We start from the raw sequence: 18,853 nt of genomic DNA, 5'->3' as shown, positions 1-18,853 counted from the left end.
CTTTGATCCATTACGCTGTAATACGGTTTGCAAAAAAAAATCAGGGGACAGAGCAGAGTCCCATTTCTGGCAGGTTACAAAATCTATCCACTCTTGGCTGTAACACTCTTTATTGTTACCATTTCCAAGGAACTGTCTGTCTTATCCCCAGGCCTCACGGATCGTCTCTGCAGTTTCAAAGAAATGCATGCAGCTCTGCTTCTGTTGACAACACTTTCTGTTCTTCTAACATTATTTTGATTTATTCTAGAGTCTGGTCTCTGTTTATTGCTGACCTTAAAGGAGCTTAGATCGCTGTTCCACTGGTGTAGTCTAACAGTAGTAATTTCTGGAAACAGCACTTAGTACTTCCTGAGAACTGTTTATTTTTCACAACTTCTGTGTCATTCAGTTTTGCAAGCTCAATCTTTCAGCCCCCTGACAGATTAAAATTCTCTTCTATTCTTGTCTGAAATTATTAAGCACTAACAGTATATTCAGAGAAGGTCCCTAGCACTGTATGTGCTTCTCCTGCAAAAGTTTATTGTCTTCAGAAGACACAGAATAGGTGAGTTGAGAGGATATCACTAGAATTTTGGTGTCTTGCTGCCAACAGTCAACGTTAACATTGCATTTCTGTGGAAGAAACAACCCTTCTGGAATGGATTTAAAAGCATGGGAGGTGATGGCTTGCCAGAAGTGATTGATTGTCTCTTGCAAGTCGGGCGTGCAGCTCTTCTTGAGGTGTTCACTCTTTTCAGTGATTTGATATTCTCTTCTATATTGCAAAGAAATATATGTAAGCATTGTTATAGGTTAGAATCAATGAGATAGCAAGATAGCAAGGGCTATTAATAGCAAGACATTACATAATATTAATCCTTGCCAACAGTGTCCTGAGAATTTGGTTATTAACCAAAGCCTGCGTGAGCAATAGGATAACAGGGGGCTGTAACTTGAGAGACAGTAGCTCTCACTGAACAGGCTACAGATCTTTCACACCAAGCAAGATGCAAAGATGTTTGATGTACCCTGACAAAACTTTCCTTTCAACTGTTTTACACGCTCAGATTTCTTTTAATTATTCTTTTTTTTTTTTTAATGCCTTGTTACTTTAATGGAAGATAGACAGGAAAGGAATTTTCCATATTATTTGTGTTTTTACCAAATTTTTCAAAGTGAGAAAAGGATATACAGCCACCTACAATGAAAAGGTAAAATATGCTATGTGCAGGAATAAAGTTTCCATCTATTTCACTTTAGTCTGTTTTCAAACACCGATCAGATTCTGCTGATGCCATTCAAATTCAGTACTCCCTTCCTTCATGTATACTGTAGGTAACAAAAATCAGTGGCCATCAGTTCTTTACTCTGAGCAGATCTGCTAAAGTAAACCACAGCTGAACTATTAGTGAATAATAGCATTGCAGATAAAGATGCCTGGAACAGTTTCCAAGCTTTAAACTCCAAGTATGACCCAAGTGCCAGTTTCTGGCAGTGGATGCTTGTATTTCTTTGAATGACCAATTTTTATATGCACATTGTTTCAATTTAACAGAAGTTGTTAACTAAATTTTTATTGTTCCATGGATGAGTATTATATATGCTTGGAGTCCAGGCAAATATAAAAAATATTTTAATGAACACATCTTTGTATGCAAACAACAGTTTCCAGACTTCTGGAGCTTTGGGTCAATCTATTTGACAGTGTTTGCAGTGTATTTTTAGTGTCTTGCCCCAGTGAATTACACCATTTATTGTTAAAAAATCAGACGAGCTGTTATTTAGAACAGATTTTTTTCTGAAATCAAAATGAGCTGGTTTATTAAATTGCCAGATCTGTTAAAAATTTAAGTAAAATAAGGAAGATTTCCTATCCCTGTCATTTATTAATATTAATTCTAACTTGTATCACACTAAGGCTTGCTCTGGCCTCTGTGGTAGTAAATTAAATCTCCTTATGCAGTGCTCCCGAAAGAGAACACAAGGATGAAAAATTTTGGCTCCATGAATTCACCAGGGATTTTGTCATTTCGGCAAAGCCAAAGCCAGGATTTGACATACGATGTGTACTGGTACATAAATTATCCTGTTTTGTCAGGTATTGACAAACTGAGCTACACCGAGGGATGATGTAGTTTTGCATATGTCGTGCTCTATGTGCATTTGGTCACCATACTCCATGAGTTCTCCCCTCCTAGAAGGGCAATCGGGGCTAAGGTTGTGGGGAAGGGTGAGATGGACTTGAGGAAGCAGCTCTGATAAGATCACAAACAGAAACATCCCCTTTTAAAGAGCTCTGTGTCCAACGGTGTCTGAGGAAAGGAAACAGACCTGAAGCAATTGATGTTCTCACCCTGTGTCTTCAAAACCCAAAGGCAGAAATGTTCCAATGATTTCAAAGGGATCAGACTGGATTTTAACAAAAAATTAAACAGAAATACCCATGCTGAAAGCATCACTGTGGAACAGTCCTGTAACCTAGCAGCCACCTTCCAGGTCAACAGCTTGGGGGAGATTTGGTTTGTCTGGAAATCCTGGGCCTACCTTGTGGTGACCTTTGGAGGGCTTTCATTGGGACCATCTTGTTGTGGAAGGGCTGACTCGAGAATGATGCCAAGTCTCCCAATCATTTCCCACTATTGTGAACATCTTCCTTTGGCCTTGCTCTGAGAAATTTCTTCTCCAGTCCTTCTGTCTCTCCTCCATCTCTTTCATTTAATCCTCAGCTGCTGTTTCTGTCTCCCACAGGTTGTTCCCAAACTCCTGTTCTCCAGCACACAACACTCTAGACTCTTCCTTCTGCCATTCAGGTTCAGAAAATTCTGCTTCCAATTAATTCACTGTAAATGTTTCTACAAATTGGTGACTAGTGGAGCTTTTGCATCCACATTACTGTAGTTTAAAAGACAGCATTTTAAAAACAGCAGCTTGGTGAACAAGATGGCAGAATAAACAATGTTGCGATTACCAGCAAACATCCTTGGAAACTTTTTATGGATACTGCCAGCAAAACACAAGGGTAGTTCAATACCTGTAGTATTGCTAGGGCATCTGCTTTTCAAAGACATAGTAAGTAGTGAACATTTCAAATACTGAAACAACATCACATAGGGAAATAATTAGGAAGTGCATTATTAGTGTCACGTCTCTGACTAATATTCAATCTACATTTTCTGCATTAACCAGCAAGCAGTTAATCTTTCAAAGGAGCAATACTAACAATAACAATAATAGAGTTCAAATAAATCAAGGAAATGATATATGATGTACTGAACTTGGTTTTAATTCAGGGCTCCAAGCTGCTTAGATAGCTCCTATGCTTGTTAAATCCATGCAGGTTTTGCCCTCAATATGTTTCACATTACTGAGCATAGCTGAGCTGACTTGCTCTGAAAGTAAAAAATGAGAACTAATTCATAGTGAAGTCCAAGAGATACCATGCAATATAAACATCAAAATCTACTTTTTTTTATTTTGGCTGAGCTTCTGTGGAGTCTGATGGTAAGCCAGGTCATTATACAAGGGAATTTCAATTTCCGGAAATTGTTTAGGCTGGGTCTTTATTCTGGGGTCTTTGAAGGGTTTTGATAGACACTCAGGCACTGACATCCCCTGTTTATCTGTTACAGCACATTTCACAGAGCAAACAATTCTATAATCTTGTTGTCTTTTTCCTGAGTTTCATAATTCAGTTCTCTACGTTTAAATTTTATCAAGGTGAACCAATTTTTTTCTTAGACAACTTCTTTAATTTTATTGACATTTTTTATAACACAAGCTTTGCATGAGTCTTTTTAATTTATTTATTGGGATCTCAGCAGATTTGCTGTCATATCTAGAAATCCTCACTCTGTGGACTTCTTTACCATTGTGCATTCATAGAATAAATTCTCTTCTGAAAACTAAGTGTTTTTTCTTGGTATCTCATTCTCCCAGTGAATTTAATAACAAACAAATGTGACAGTGAAAATCCAAAAGTCACTGAATTATTCTTTTCATGGGTATTTCTACAGTGATCTGTATTATGTTTCTTAACAGTTATTGTAAAGCCAAAATCTAAAACTTAGCTTTTTTTTTTACTCTAAGTGGCTACATTTCATGTAACAAACCCAGTAGAATAACTCATTCCACTAGTAGACTCATGGCTTCTCTTCTAAGTACAAAGCTGTTTACACAGACACACTGCAGTGCTAAACATGCTCAAGAATCCACTTCTGAGAAGCAAAGAATACAGACTCTTGAGTAACAATGTTTGAGGTTTAATGATTTAGAAAGGAACCTGATCTTGGCATTTGTTACTTTGCTTTTCTAAGTCGGGACTTTTTTATTTTACTCTTAAAAACTAAAGATTTTGAAGATTATTTTAATTAATTTTGAAAACATCACTGGTTTCATTTCCCTTTTAAAAATTTCTATTTTGTGTCTTGAAAAATGTCTATGATGTATATGGAGCAAAACACAAACATATCAATCCCTGCAGTGACAGCTTTCACTTTTAATGGGCCTCCAACCTTTATCTTCTGAAGTTACAATTAACTGAGTTCGAACTCCAACATTAAAATTGCCTCTACATCTGTGATGCTGAAACCCTTCAGCTGCCTTTCACCTGTACTGCAGGAAGCTACTGGTGCTCAGAGGATGGCTGCTTTTTATATCTTCCCTTTATAGATTCCATCTTTGCAAATTCACTGCCCCAGAATCTGTTCTCAACTCCATTTAATGTAATATAAAAGAATTTTTTAAACTTTACATTTTGACTAATTCTCCTGGGTTTTTTTCCAGCATGATCCAGAATTTTTGAATATTTCTTAATGGTTTTGGCTACCCTGCCAGCCTGGTCCTCACTACCTACAGGGTATCTAGGTTAAACACAAGACTGGAAGCTTTGGAGTGACTTGGAGGGGAGGAATGTGGAAACCTGAAGTTTTAAGCTCCTTCTTTTCCTAAAGCAGGAAAAATATAAAAGATGTTCGCTTCTCTCTAGAAAATGCCTCCACAAATATAAAAGATGTTCGCTTCTCTCTAGAAAATGCCTCCACAACTCCTTCAGTGTTTTTTTATGGCATTTTGCTGGTTCGGCATTCTGCAGGTGGTACACTGATGTTCTTCAGCTCTTTTGTGAATAATACTCTGCATTTCTTTCATCAGCTTGGAAGCTACTCTCCAGATCTCTCTAGGGAGAGAGAGAAGAAAATCCAGTTTCATAATTCTTTATCGATTACAAAAAAACAAAGCAGAGCTAGTTGTGAAGAAAAGGGTCATGTCATCCTTTGAATATCTGTTCTGGTAGCTAAGGAGAATGAAGTAAGGTTTTCCTTCTTGGGTAGGATCCTCTTCTGCTGTGAAAATAAGTCTTTCAGGTCCAGTCTCTTCACACACATCTTCAGTCAGACTCTAGACCCCTTACCCAGTCATTTCCTATTGTAGGAGGGGGCACTGAGGCACATTTTGGCTTTATCTTGACCTCTCTCTACCCCATGGACTGTTCTAGGCTTTCTTAAATCTTTTTAATCACAGCAGCTACATGTTCTATTTTCTTCTTCCATTCTGTTGCCAGTGTTAACAACTTCACTCTAGGCTGGTGGCTCCCAACATAGGAGACCATGTTTTCCTTAGCCTGCAGGCCAAATTCTGATCTCAGTCATGATATTGTAAAGGACAATACTCATTTAATGAAGGTTGGAGTCCACCTCATCATCTTCTTAGACTGTATTTCCAGAGCTTATGTTCAGCTATTCTGACTGCAGTCCTCCAAAGTGAGACTTCCCTCAACTTTGGAGTTGAATGCTACCAGCACATTGCAGGCATGAGCTCTCAAACAAAATTCTATTTAAATAAAAATGAGATAAATATTTACCGCTGAAAAAATATTTTAGCTGTGACAGACGTTAGAAATGAATACTTTGTAAAAGTTTATACAGCGGGAAGTTCTATGTATCCCCAGCATAAACAGGATTCAGAAAAAAAAACAGGAAAAATTAAGCCTGTTCAGTATTTACGCATCCAGGTCTTCTCTTTATAAAACATTTGTTGCAGTACAATTGAGTTCTGTGACATGAACATCTCAAAAATAGATCTGACATACTGATTTCCATTGCAAGAATATTTGCCAGACTTAAATGCACATGACACTTAAGATTTTGCTGAGTCAAGCTGATTCAATCATGGGAGAGCTCAGAAGCAATTTTTAACATATATATTTTTATAGCAGTATATTTTATTTTATGTTTTTCTGCTTAAAATCTGACTTCGTGCAAGTTTAACCTGTGTGCAAGTTTGTAGCCTCTCTTTAAGTGGCTGTTTCCTCTAGAAAGAGTGAAATTGAGGAGAAAAGCTGAATTGCCTAACTGGTTTACAACCTACTCATCAATAGATTACACGGGAAATGGAATTTAGTCAAGGACAATGAGAATGAGAGTGAAGAGGTGCACACAGCAACTCTTTCATTTAGTTAAAATCACTTTTCCAAAAATCCTCTTCCAGTGTAATAAGGTTGGAAACAGATTTATTTTCAATCTTGAGAAAGATTAAACTCCATGTAGCTATTGAGAGGAAAACAGAGGATTCCAGTCATATATGAAATCAATTCTGACACAAAATATCTTGTTCTCCAGATGATAATAGAAGAAAAGAGAATCCATGCTCACAGCTGGATTTGTCTACCAACCTCTTTTAAAGTACAAATACATTCTGTGCCTGTCAGAAAAGGATTTAAACACTCTCGCTGCCCTGAAGTTTTAAAGTACTTGTATTACTAAATATAAGAATTGTTTTTACCATTTTTCTGAAGCGTTCCTTTATTACTTTATTTTTTTTTAATGGATGTAGTGTAAGATGGAAGATCCCTCCCTTGAAGATTTCAGAGTTAATGGATGTGATTTGTCACTTTGCTGCAAATAGTCAAATCATCCTCCCATGCAGGGTCTGGAGAACAGCTGATTTCATCTTCTCTTACAGTAATAGAATCTGACATATTCTGAATTAAACTTTTAATAGTCACATTGGAGGTATTAAATGTGCTTGCTGTTGGCAAAGTATTACAATCCGCTAGTAAGTAAAATCTGCAGCTCCACTTGGAAACTCCACTTCTGCTAAATGGAAGAAAAAAGCCTGCTGTGCTTGTTGTCTTTTTTTCTTCCTTTCTTTTTAACATTTTGCCTCGTTGTCCAATAAAGTTGCTCTGAGGCCTGGCCTTCAAGCCTACGGTGTTCTTTACAGCTCCAGCTGCAGTTTTGTGGCAATGTTTCAGCATTGTACAGGATAAAAAGAGTCCTCTGATTCAAGCATGTGGAAAGGGGAAACACAATGTAAAGCCACAACATATCTACCGCGCACCAAAGGGGGCTGCCACATGATAGCAGCAGTCTGCCAAATCCTCTGAACTTTTGGCATCTAATAATAGGGACGGTGCAATAAAAGAAAATCAAGGAAGGAAATTATTAGGGAGCTGGAAAAAGGGTAGGACTTAATGTCACTTTTTGCAGGGCAAAGTCTTTACCCCACTTCATTAATGCAACGATGATTGGATTGATAAAGGCTTAGCTTAGACTACATCTGTTGGACAATAGCTGCTCTTTATTTATCTCTGTTCTGTGTATCAAAAAATATAAAGAGAAGTTTACACTCTTCCTACACTCCAGCCTCTCACCCCAGTCCCAGAGTCTGGCAACTTCTTTCCCACTGTTTTGTTTCAATTAGAAAGGATATGCTCAAGTATCGCCTTTGTTCCCACTTCAGAGGGATGGTCTCTAGGACCTGCGGTAACCTCCAGCAAGAAAGACAAATTGAGCATAGTAACCCTCAGGGCACTATTGATCCCAAAAGAAAAACATGGGAAAAGCACACATGAAAATCTTTTATGAGTAGTGCTTTTTCAAAAAAGTGAAAAGCAGTTTATTTCTTAAAATATATTACTGAGTGATTATTTATTTATAACTACATATTTACTAAGTGTAGATTATATTGCTTTACTAACAAAATAATAAAAATGGTCAGTCTTGGGCTTATTTTTTTTTACATTTATATTATTTTTTTTGAGAAAATATACCTCTTCAGATGATGGAATTAACACCACAAAGGAAAATTTGAATACTTACTCTGAACAAACCTCATGTCTTTGTGATACTAATCACAAAATAACATAGCACAGAAAGTGATCACTACTGGCACTGACTCGGTTTACTTCACTAAATTCTGCCTAAATTCAGCTCTCCATTTATACGGCTGCGTATCTCATGAATTCTGGAGAAGGGGCGGGTCATCTGACTTTTCTGACTTTTTTTAATTTGAAAACTATGACATGGAAAGCCAATGATGTCAATGGAATCAGCTCAGACTTATTTAAGTGATGGCAGAGTGTGTCGTTATAAATAAAATCTTCATCACGTTGCATGGAAATACGATCTCTAATTACCTCAGAACACGTGGTTTAGTCTCCTTTATTCATTTATATTTTTATTTTCCATGTCTTTCCTCTGAGAAATCTTTTAGCTATCTGCACAGTAATTTTCACGTCTTGCTCTTCTTTTAGCTCCTTCTCCTAGTTCTTTCCCGTGTCGCTCCATTCCTGAATGTTGGTGTTATTTTTTCCCCATCCTTTCTTTCCCGTAGTTCAATCTCTTGGATTTGTTTTTGTTTGGTTGGTTGGTTGGTTGGTTTGGTTTGGTTTTTTCTCTTAAAAATCATTTTTCACCTTACCAGATGAAATACTTTTCTTCTGGAATGTCAGGAGCAAGCAATTCCTCCTGGACCAGAATTATCACTCCACAGCATTTTATTTTGAGAGAGTGAAGTTCGAGGAGAGAAAGGACAACATCTGCTAGTTCAGAGGAAGGCACATTATCCATCAAACCACACTAACCAGCCACCCATTGTGTTCTCAGGCACTAGTTCTACAAGGACTGGTCCAGACCAGTTAAACCCAGTTCTGTAATGCAGGCAAACAGCAGACGTGTGTGAACTTCAGTAACTTCACTCTCTTCATTGTTTAGAAATACTTTGAGTTAGCCTTATGCCAGTTATTGCAGTTAGATGAGAGAAAGTCAGATGGAATTAATTGATTTGATTTATCCGTTTATGGAAAACGTCAAAGAAAACTCATTAACTGTAGTATTCCGCTGGTTCTCTGTGAGGGAAAATCTAGATAGCAACAAGCATATCATTCAGGCAGTTTTGAAATATTTAGAAACCAGCAGAGATGAAAGGAAATAAATCTGTTTTGACAAGAACTTATGAAAAATCACATTCGATCCAATAACGGAGATTGGAAACAAGACTCATTCAGTTTAATCGTTAACTAACAACTGTACAAAACCACTAGAAAGGCTTTCAGTATATTAATATGTGTCATCATATGGCTTTTTCTGAGCAAGATCTTAGAAATGCAAATGAATTATTTGTACATATATTGCTATAGATAAAGCTCTGCTAAAAGGAAGATAATTATATAATAACTTTGTTTTGATGGGTATCAGAGGTGGTAGTGCCTTCTCAGAAAGAAAGACATGGATTATCGACAGCAAGATCTAAGCTCATTCCAGCCAGCTAATTCACTCCCATCCTTTCACCAACTGGCTACGGGAAATTAAAAATCTCATTTCAGTGACCACACTCAGGTACTTCACTGGTGTTAGATCAAGTTTCTGACCTCAGTAGATGAAATGGCTGAAAATTCTACTGAAGAAGCTTTAAGGTTTCCAAAGGCTCAGAAAGTAGAGTTCTTCTCAGGCATCAGGGATGTTTTCCAGGGCATTGCAATCTTTCCTGGGACTATTTAACAATCCTGCAAGTATCTTTGATATGCATCATATTTCAGAATGTTAGTTCTGGTAAAGTTAGTGGCTCTTGCTTATTTTTTATATGACATATGACTTCCCTCCACACCACATCCAGGGTAGGCACCAGAAATTCACATGATAAAGCACCTGTTTTTTACCCAGAAATCTCCTATTTGAAGAGAAGAGGCAAACAAAGAATAGAAGAGTATTATCATAATTACATTTTTACAGAAATAGAGAGATTTTAAGTAGGACTCTTTTCACCAGACATCATATTTTCAAAAGTCCAGCCCTAAGAAGAACTGTGTCACCTTGAAGTCCCTCCATAGCTACTGCAGATAAATAAGCACCATCACAAAGCCGTTCATCTGGCCTATTCTAACTGTCTCTGTTAGGAGAAAATTAATCTGTACCTATAAAGAGAACCCAATTCTGATTAGCGGTCAGTCACTGACTCACTCAGATTTAAAAGTCTATCTTTTGATGCCTGTTAGGGCTGATTACTCTTGTCCCTGGTCACTTGACAGGCTGTACAGCAAGTCTAAATCAGAGCCACAAACTGAAAACAGATTTCAGTTGTGTCAAGCCAAAGCCTCAACCATAAGGGTGCCATTCAACTGTGAATGGCAGTTTATAAAAATAAACTATGCTTTCTGAGCTAGAGAAAAAGTGAATATCTAAACAGGCAAGGATGAGGAGTTGCTTCCTGATTTACATCCTTCCATTTCAGAAAGCTGCTTTCCTTTTGTCAGGCTGGCATGTGTGTTACTTCTTTTGTGCCAAGCAAGAATTTTCAGAGAGTTCAGAACATAAATGAAAGGTCACAGAAGTATAGTTTGCCTGCACTAAATCTTCAAAGCAAAGAGGCTGCTAATCACCAAGGATGAAGTCTAGCATAGGAGAAAAGCTTGAAACAGCTTCTTCAGAGAATGTTTTAACAATCAGACCCCTTTTGGGGAGGGGAATAAAGCAAGCACACAATTGTAACCTTTATCTAATAATCACCACCAGTAGCTGCAGTACCACCTTTTCCTCAGAAACGTGATATATCAACATTTAGAGACAATACAAGAGGGAAAGAATATTAACATTATACAAAACTGAGTCTGTTCTTTGATTACCACTTTTATCATTTGTTGAAATAATAAACTGTTAATTTTTTTATCCTAAAATAATGCAGTTCTTTGTAATTTTTTTGGTGATGTTTCATATCTGAAACATTTACCAAAAAAAGAGAGTTAAACATGAAAATAGTTCAAAAGTCTTTAAGGCCAGCCAGCCTTTCCCTCCCCATCCTTTGCTAAGCAGGCTGCATGAGAGACATCAAAGCTTCTGTCAATGAATGTGGTAACTGTTACCCCACACTCTACATGCTAAGAGAGAGCTAGATCCAAAAAGGAACTTGGGCACTGAAATATGTTAAAACATCTCAGTTGCTAAATTCACCATCACTAGCTTTCAGCATCTGGTCCCCAGAGTGGAATCCCTTGTCCCTCTCGGAGGGAGCACAGAGGAACATCAAAACTCCCGAGGTGGTCGCCGCGCTGTCTGGATCCTCGGTCCTTAGCTCCAGCCGCATGATGGATGCTCCAGAGCCACCACCTCGGTGTTTCTGATGCAGATATTCTACACGTTCCTAAGGTAGGGGAGGGGAGTTACTCTTTGCTTAAGAATTAAAAACAATAAAATAAAATAAATAAAATAAAATAAAATAAAATAAAATAAAATAAAATAAAATAAAATAAAATAAAATAAAATAAAATGAAATAGCACCATAAGGGGGGGTGTTCATGGCTTTCTTTATTATGGTATCCTGGTGCAGAATTTTTAAAAATTGGGGTTATAACTCTCAAGCAGGGCATTCAAAAATTTCATTTAATTTCTGCTGAACTACAGAAAACAAATATCAGGGATTTTATAATTTACTGTTTTATTGTTTTACTGCATTAATTGAAGTTTTATTTTAATGTTGATTACAAAAAATAATTGCAATGAAGTAAAATACATTACTGAAAACACAGTAAAAGTAAATTATGATGTTTTATTACTGGCAACAGCTCACTTCCTCTGCAACAGATGACTGAGAAGCAGTCGTAAATACCAACTGGAAATTTCTTTATACTGGTTAGAAATCTTTGTTTATCTATTTATTTTTTATAGCATCAACAGAAGCTGAATGCTTTTGTGGAGGGTCAGGAAAAGGGAGTAGAACTCCTTTCTTCTTAGATATTTAGATGCACAGCAAATAACAACAGCTAATTTTCTTTTTTCTGATGAAAGTCAGCAATCAAAGACAATTAGCTCTGCTCAGACTAGACTGAAATGAGAAAGGGTCAGAGAAGAATAACAAGGATCTTCAAAGAAGTTGAACAGCTTTCCTATGGGAAGCAACAAAGCAGACAAAAACTTTGAGACTGGACATGACCATGGGTTGATGTGGAAGTGGACTACAAAACCCTAAGTGGCCTGGATAAGGTGAACAGGGAATTACTGTTTACTGCTTTTTCTCCTACAGAACCGTGGGGCCTCAAATGAGGGAGGGAGGCTCACAGCAAACAAGGAGGTCATTCTTCACACCACTTGTAGCTGTGTGACACTCTAGGATTTGGTGCCACAAGATGTTGTTGCTGATAAAACTGCTCCAGGGAAAGTGAACAAGTGAAGCACATCTCAGCTGAGGCGAATGACAAGGATCAAAGGAGCTGGAATTGTAATGGTGGACTCCATGTAGCATCTGAGCTACCAAAATGTGTGGTTTTCATGAAGTCTTAAAGATACAAAAAATATATTAATCTTTGACATCATAAAAGTAAACTGACTGAAACTGTCCAGCTCTCTGCAGAATTTGAGTGCATTTTCCCAGTTTCTGGTTTAGAAATGCCTTCTCTTCACAGCTGCCTGACATATTTGCTTATGATCTCTGCCATCTGATAATTTTAATCTTTCTGAGATTTCCATTGTTCTCTCTAAAAGGATTCTATTTTCTATTCTATTTCTGCTGGAATAATTTGTATGTGCAAAGCTTTCATGAGTTTTTACAGGCTGTTCTTTGGCATCCATAATTAAATCCAAAACTGTTACAACAAATTGCTCCACAAGCAGGTCACTTTCCATGTGTAATCGTAGCTCTGTGGGTGGCTGTTTGAAGTATGAAGTTGCTTTATCTTGCAATCTAGAAATATCATTCCATGTCCTCAACAGCAGTGTAATATCCCTGTATCTTTTTATCATTTCAGCATTATCAGTCCTCTGCTGTGCACTCCTACAAGACATCTTTCCTGCGATTTCTGGTTTCATTATCTTCTCTAGGAACCTTTTTGTACTGTAAATTGCTCAAGCTCAGATGCAAATGTAGCCTTCTAGAGCCAGATCCTAGAATTCAAATTCAGACATAAGAGGATGTGCTCATCTTTGCTGTGCCCAGGTTTCTCAGGCTGCTGGGTTCATCTTCATTTCCTTGATGGATGCCTGGACTTCTTACGGATATTACATGCTGCCCTGAGAATGGATCCAGTGGGCTGAGACCAAAGCCAAAGGCTGACTTTATCTACAAAGCGAGACCTTTTATCAGCTACCTACTGCAACACTGGCAAGGAATGTCAAAAGAGCTTCTATTGCAGCCTGTCTTTGATTTGGTTTAGCCCCAGTGTGCTGGTGCTTTGGCAGGGTGCCCTGGCAGCCTGGTATTAGCTGACTGCCAGGCACTGGAAGCCCACTGCTTTACTCTAAAATAATAATTCCCCCAATAATGCAGGATTACTCTCATTGCCATAAAAATGAGGAGGTTTTTGTGCTAGTAAAAAAAAATCTTAATATGCCATTCCTATTATCTTGGTTTGAGTTGACATGGGAATACAGCTTACTAGCCTTTAACCTACGCCTACTCCCTCCACATAATAATGGGTTCACATTAAGTAAATGCCAAAGAAAACTGACTCGAAACATCTTTCTGACCAGATGATGATTTATTTTTTATTCCTAAGTTTACTTCTTAAGTTTTCTTTTGCATTATTTTGTCTCTTTTTAATCCTCTCTGATGATAAAATAGTTCGTTCCCATCATTGCAGCTAACCAAGTCATCAAACCAGTGACCTGTCCTTATTGTGACAGTTCCCATTCCCTTCCTTTTTTTCCCACACTAATCATAAGATAATAAATTTTATTTGTAATTAAATAACTCCAGAGTTAAATCTATGAACAATCTTTTTCAGTAGGTATCCTCTCTTCCAGAGGAATATCTTGTCATTAAGCTACAGAATTCTTCTCACTCTTGCTGCCATCTGTTACTACAATGAATCACAGAGTGGCACTGCTTGACAAAGAGATAGAGAGGACAAATCCACCTCAGGATAACTAAGAGATGGAAGATCTGGGATTGAATGCTCTCAAGTCAAGGAGGACAAATATGCCAGGTGATTTGTTTGTCTTCTGCAATTCCCTTTTTAAAGAAAGAAGCGGCTGACCCACAAGCTTTGAAGAAACCATGTAGGCATCTGACAGCAGAAGTTACACAGATTATAACAATAAATTCCAGCCCAGAATGTGTCACTTTTCTGTCCCAAATCAGTCACCAAAGTACCAAAGGATACGGATCTTCCGAACACCTCTAGCTTTCATGGACCTTTCATGGACCTCATTTTGAGATGCTTGGTTCTCCTCAGAAGTGCATGAGGTGCTCCAAAGGCTCACTCAGATGCAGGGGCTTCAAGCTGAGAGCCACGTGTCTTAGCATTAGATACTCCTTGGCAAACAGCACATTGGCTATGTTGGTTATGAAGCCTTATTTTTTTAGATTTACTCTAGTTCAATCACATAGCAGTTTCTTTTATTGAAACACATACAAATGTAAGAATAATCATGCTGTGCAGTCCAGCACTCCTCATTGTCATTTGTAATTAAAAAATTGAAAATAGTATCAATTTATTATCAAATTAATTCAAGGCTATCCATTACAAGTCTGTTCCGTATCTTCTGAGCCACTTATATTAAGATATACAGCTTAACTGTATCATCACTTTTGAATCAGTTGGCCACTGTTTTCTCCTCCTCCAAAAAGTTGCAGAGTATTGTCTACAGATCTAACTGCATGTGGACCAGAGAACTGACTAAAATAAGAATTGACTCTCAAGCTGGTATTCAATAGTTTGTCTTTCTTTTTTTTTTTTTTCCACTGGTGTCTACTGTTATTTTGACTTTACTCTTCAAAGCGACTAACTCATGCAAACCAGAGAGTTTATGGTTTGAGCTCTTCTTAATGCTAAATGGATTAAGGTTTCATGTTGATTCCATATCCCGTATTTTCCTCAGTGTGAAGAGAATTGGCTTCCTATTACCTCCAAAACATGAGAAGGAAACACAGGCACTAAAAGATTAAATGCTGGGCACTGCAAGGTATTTAGGAGCGCTGCCAAAGGTCATAGCAGTAGTGCTTGGGAACCTGGATCTGCTAAGTCCCAGTCCAAAGGCTTCACTGCTGTTCATCCTTTCTGTTTCTCACAGAATAGGACGTGTTCAAAGAAAGCTACATCGGGGCAACCCAACACCCTGCTGCAGGCTGGGTAATAACCTGGTGTCAGCCTTACAGAGGTTCAGCTACTTGAAATTATTCCTTTCTGGATATTTCAGAAAATCCTTTTAAATGAATCTTGCTATAGCTCCCAGAAATAAGATACTAGTGCTATTGCTGATTTAAATGAAAATCACTGCGCTGTCAGTGTGTGCAGTTACCTGGTTTATTACTTTGAGTTTCAGCCTTCCCTTTCCACTTGCATGAATATCTTTGATCTCAGCTAATACCTTCATTTGGAGATTCAGACAGCTATAGTGTAAATACAAGGGATGGCATTGTTTTCATAATGATGGGGGTTTCCTCACCTGGTGTTTCATTTTTTCTCATAATTCAGTTAAATCAGGTGTTCTCAATTTCTTAAATCACCTTCTGCTTGACAAAACCACAATTTGGATCAAAAGAGCAAGGGCAGAGAAATTTTCACCTTCAGAATTCTGCATTTAGCTCCAATTGCTCCTGTCAGTCACTTTCATTCAATTATCTCTCATAATTAAAAGCTCGTCTAAATAGATAATGCAGGTGGCTACAAAATCAGCAACCAAAGGAAAAATACAGACATTTCAGAGTATTTGTTTTAATTTATGCCCAAATTGGCAGCAAATGAAAGTCCCCATCTTATGACTGCATGTTTCTTTGTCTGAGATAATGACTATATATATTCAGACACATGAAACTGTGAATTGAGGGTCACATCATAGCAGTCAGCTCCATCACCTTTTGTGAACAAACGGGCTACTTAACTCTGATGTCAGTGATGATTAGATCAGGTTCTCAGATTATCTCTGAATAACAAATGCTTGCTCAATCAAAATAAATTACTCACTTGGGGCTACTTCTGTAAAAAAGAGCCTATATGCAAAAGAGACGTAGTACCCAGTTGCCTCAGTATCTGTTTTATTTGCTTGTTAAAGCTGTGTGCCTATCAATTCCACCATATAACAATCTTGAACAGAAGCAGCTGCATCAGAAATGTTAAGGTCAAGCATGTAGAGTTAGAAAATGCTACTAAATGCCATCGTGACAGTGTTTTAGGAAATAACTTTGATAATATTTTTACATCCTGTGTTTCCGTAGGTCTTCATTCTCACCCAAGGGACAGAATAGCCTTAAACACCAGACAAGCTATGGAAAGTGTCCTTTGACATACGGTATTCAGTGCACAGCTCTAGGCTCCATGCAAGAGTTGAAACCCTTCTCTGAACAGATTTACTGATTTTCTCATGAGCATTTTCTTGTAGCACCATCCATGCCTCACATACAATAAATAATTTTTCACAAAAGCTTCAAAAAATAACCATTTATCTCCAGGTAGGGGAGCAGAAATTAAAGGAAATATTCTCCATCGACTTGAGGTGCCAAATCTGATCCTTACAGTTAAATTTTCGCAAAAAGGAAAGCCAAGGTATCATTACTTTCAACTTCATGGCTCTGCACTTTGCAGATCAGATCCTGTGGTCCCAAAAGAGCTTTCCTTCAATGTGAGGACATATTTCGTAAAAGTCTGTGGGTAAATGCCTTGACAAATATTACACAGGAATTCTGTGCTGCAGGCAAGGACAGAATCTAGTCCCACAGCACTCAGCTGCTGCAATTCCACATTTTACAATTCTGTATTCAACTGCCTGAAACAAAAGACCGTTTTTCCTTTCTCTATAGACCACTCCATCATAAGTAGAGATCAGAAGACAAAGCCTCTTTCACTACACAATTCTTAGTCTTCTTCAGAACTCTATCCATCCTTCACATTTTCCTGTGGGAAAAATAATTAATAAAGGGCTGTATAATAACAGAGACACAGAAGAAGGTTGAATTGAGATTGCATAGGGAGTCTCAGTTTCAGTGTTTTTCTTCTTGCTACCATAATGTTCTCTCAGTGCACTTTCTAGGCAGTAATTTCTTAGGCTTTTAAGAAAAGCATGCACAAACCCCAAACATTCTTTAATGTGGAATTGCAAACTATGTCTACACATAACCTCCCTACACACACAGTAAGGTTAGGAGCAGGCCCAAGGCTGGGAAAGCCACGCCTGGTCTACCCACATTATTGACTGTGGACTTTTGTAGCTTGGCTGAGAACATTAAAATCACTCAGAAGCAGCCAGCCTCGGGGTATCTTCTAGTGGATGGGCCTGTAAGCATGCTTGGCTCAGGATATTCCTGACCCACACAAAATGGGTAAAAAAGAGCTTGGCTCTGCTACAAAACATCTAGAACATCCAAACCTTCTCCTTTGGGAGGTCTCTGCAGCCAGCTTCATGTGAGACTTCCAGTCAGGCCTGATTTAAAGAGGCTGTTCTGAAATGTCAGGAACACCTCAGCTTTTAAAGGAAAGTATTCACTATTTTGCCTGAATTTCTCTCTGTTCCTCCCAGGATTTTGCCCTGGGAACTTACCCTTTGTCCTTTATATCATGTCTAAGGCCCTGTAAAATAGTCTTTTGCGCATTTTCCTGCCAGTCTCAATACTAAAATGTACCACGATAATCTAGTAAATTCCAGTAAACTCTATTTAATCTATTGTGCATGGTAACTGATACAAAAGAAACATCTATGGAATGAAGTTGTATGATGCGCTAATTGTGAACCCCACGAAGCAGCAAATCCATTTCAGATTCCTTTAATACATACTTGTTTTTAACTCTATATGGCACTGTTTTAAAATAGGTAACTAAGCAATAAAAAGGGAAAAACTGCAGTAAATCATGCCAACATTCTGATTCTTATTAGGCAGTCATGCAAATTGTTATACTCCAGCAGAAAAATAATCTGTATGTAGTCGAGATAAGCGGCTCCACGTGAATGCGGGGATCCAATGCAGAGATATTACCATGAAGAGCCAGCAAAGAGCCCTGGAAAAGTCCTTATGGCTCAGATGTTCTGGGGAATCAGAAACAGGGCAGAGAGATTCGCTGAAGTGTGCATGTGCATCTGTATGTGCAGTCTCTACCGGAATCCAATTAATATGAACTGTATCGATCCAATATTCTAGAAATAAAGGATGCATATAAAATTATTTTATAGCGAGCATGTCTCAATGTGCTTTTTAAAATACAGAACACAAGGAATGTGACACTTCATTTTCACAGTTTCTCCTCCATACTCACATCTCTGAAAAGCAGCTATTCTTCTGACTGAACATCTTGTTTCGATGTACTTCGTGCCTGTGTGGGTCTTTCTTGTAACCTTTGTAGTTAGACATCATGGCACATAAAATCAAATGTCCTTCCCACACACATATTTTTGGCAAATTTGTCTGTCTAGCTCTGATTTTACCTCAGCATTCCTACACAGCCACATGATGGTCTTTCATCAAGAACCTCAGCACAATACGCTGTTTTATTCTTTATTCACTTGTTAAAAATACGACAGCCTGGAAATCTCCTGTTTAATGCTTAAAAGCAGTTTAAATCCTAGAATCAAATTTCTTGTCATGTTTTTACCTCAGATGGAAAATTATGCTGATAGTAAACTGAATTATGAATTGTTTCACCTGCACAATTTGTCTGTCTGAAAACAGGAGTGTTAGA

The 18,853-nt window shown here is 37.9% G+C and overlaps 1 long non-coding RNA gene across 1 annotated transcript; it reads left to right on the top strand.

Moving 5' to 3' along the window:
- The first annotated feature begins 11,121 nt into the window (after positions 1 to 11,121).
- LOC135578206 (uncharacterized) lies at positions 11,122 to 18,339 on the top strand. Its single transcript, XR_010469548.1, has 2 exons — positions 11,122 to 11,399; positions 12,995 to 18,339. It is a non-coding gene; the product is annotated as an uncharacterized LOC135578206 (long non-coding RNA).
- Positions 18,340 to 18,853: the final 514 nt, after the last annotated feature.

The sequence above is a fragment of the Columba livia genome, chromosome 1 (genome assembly GCF_036013475.1).
Source record: "Columba livia isolate bColLiv1 breed racing homer chromosome 1, bColLiv1.pat.W.v2, whole genome shotgun sequence".
NCBI classification, from domain to species: domain Eukaryota; kingdom Metazoa; phylum Chordata; class Aves; order Columbiformes; family Columbidae; genus Columba; species Columba livia.
This window is presented reverse-complemented; position numbering and strand designations above follow the sequence as displayed.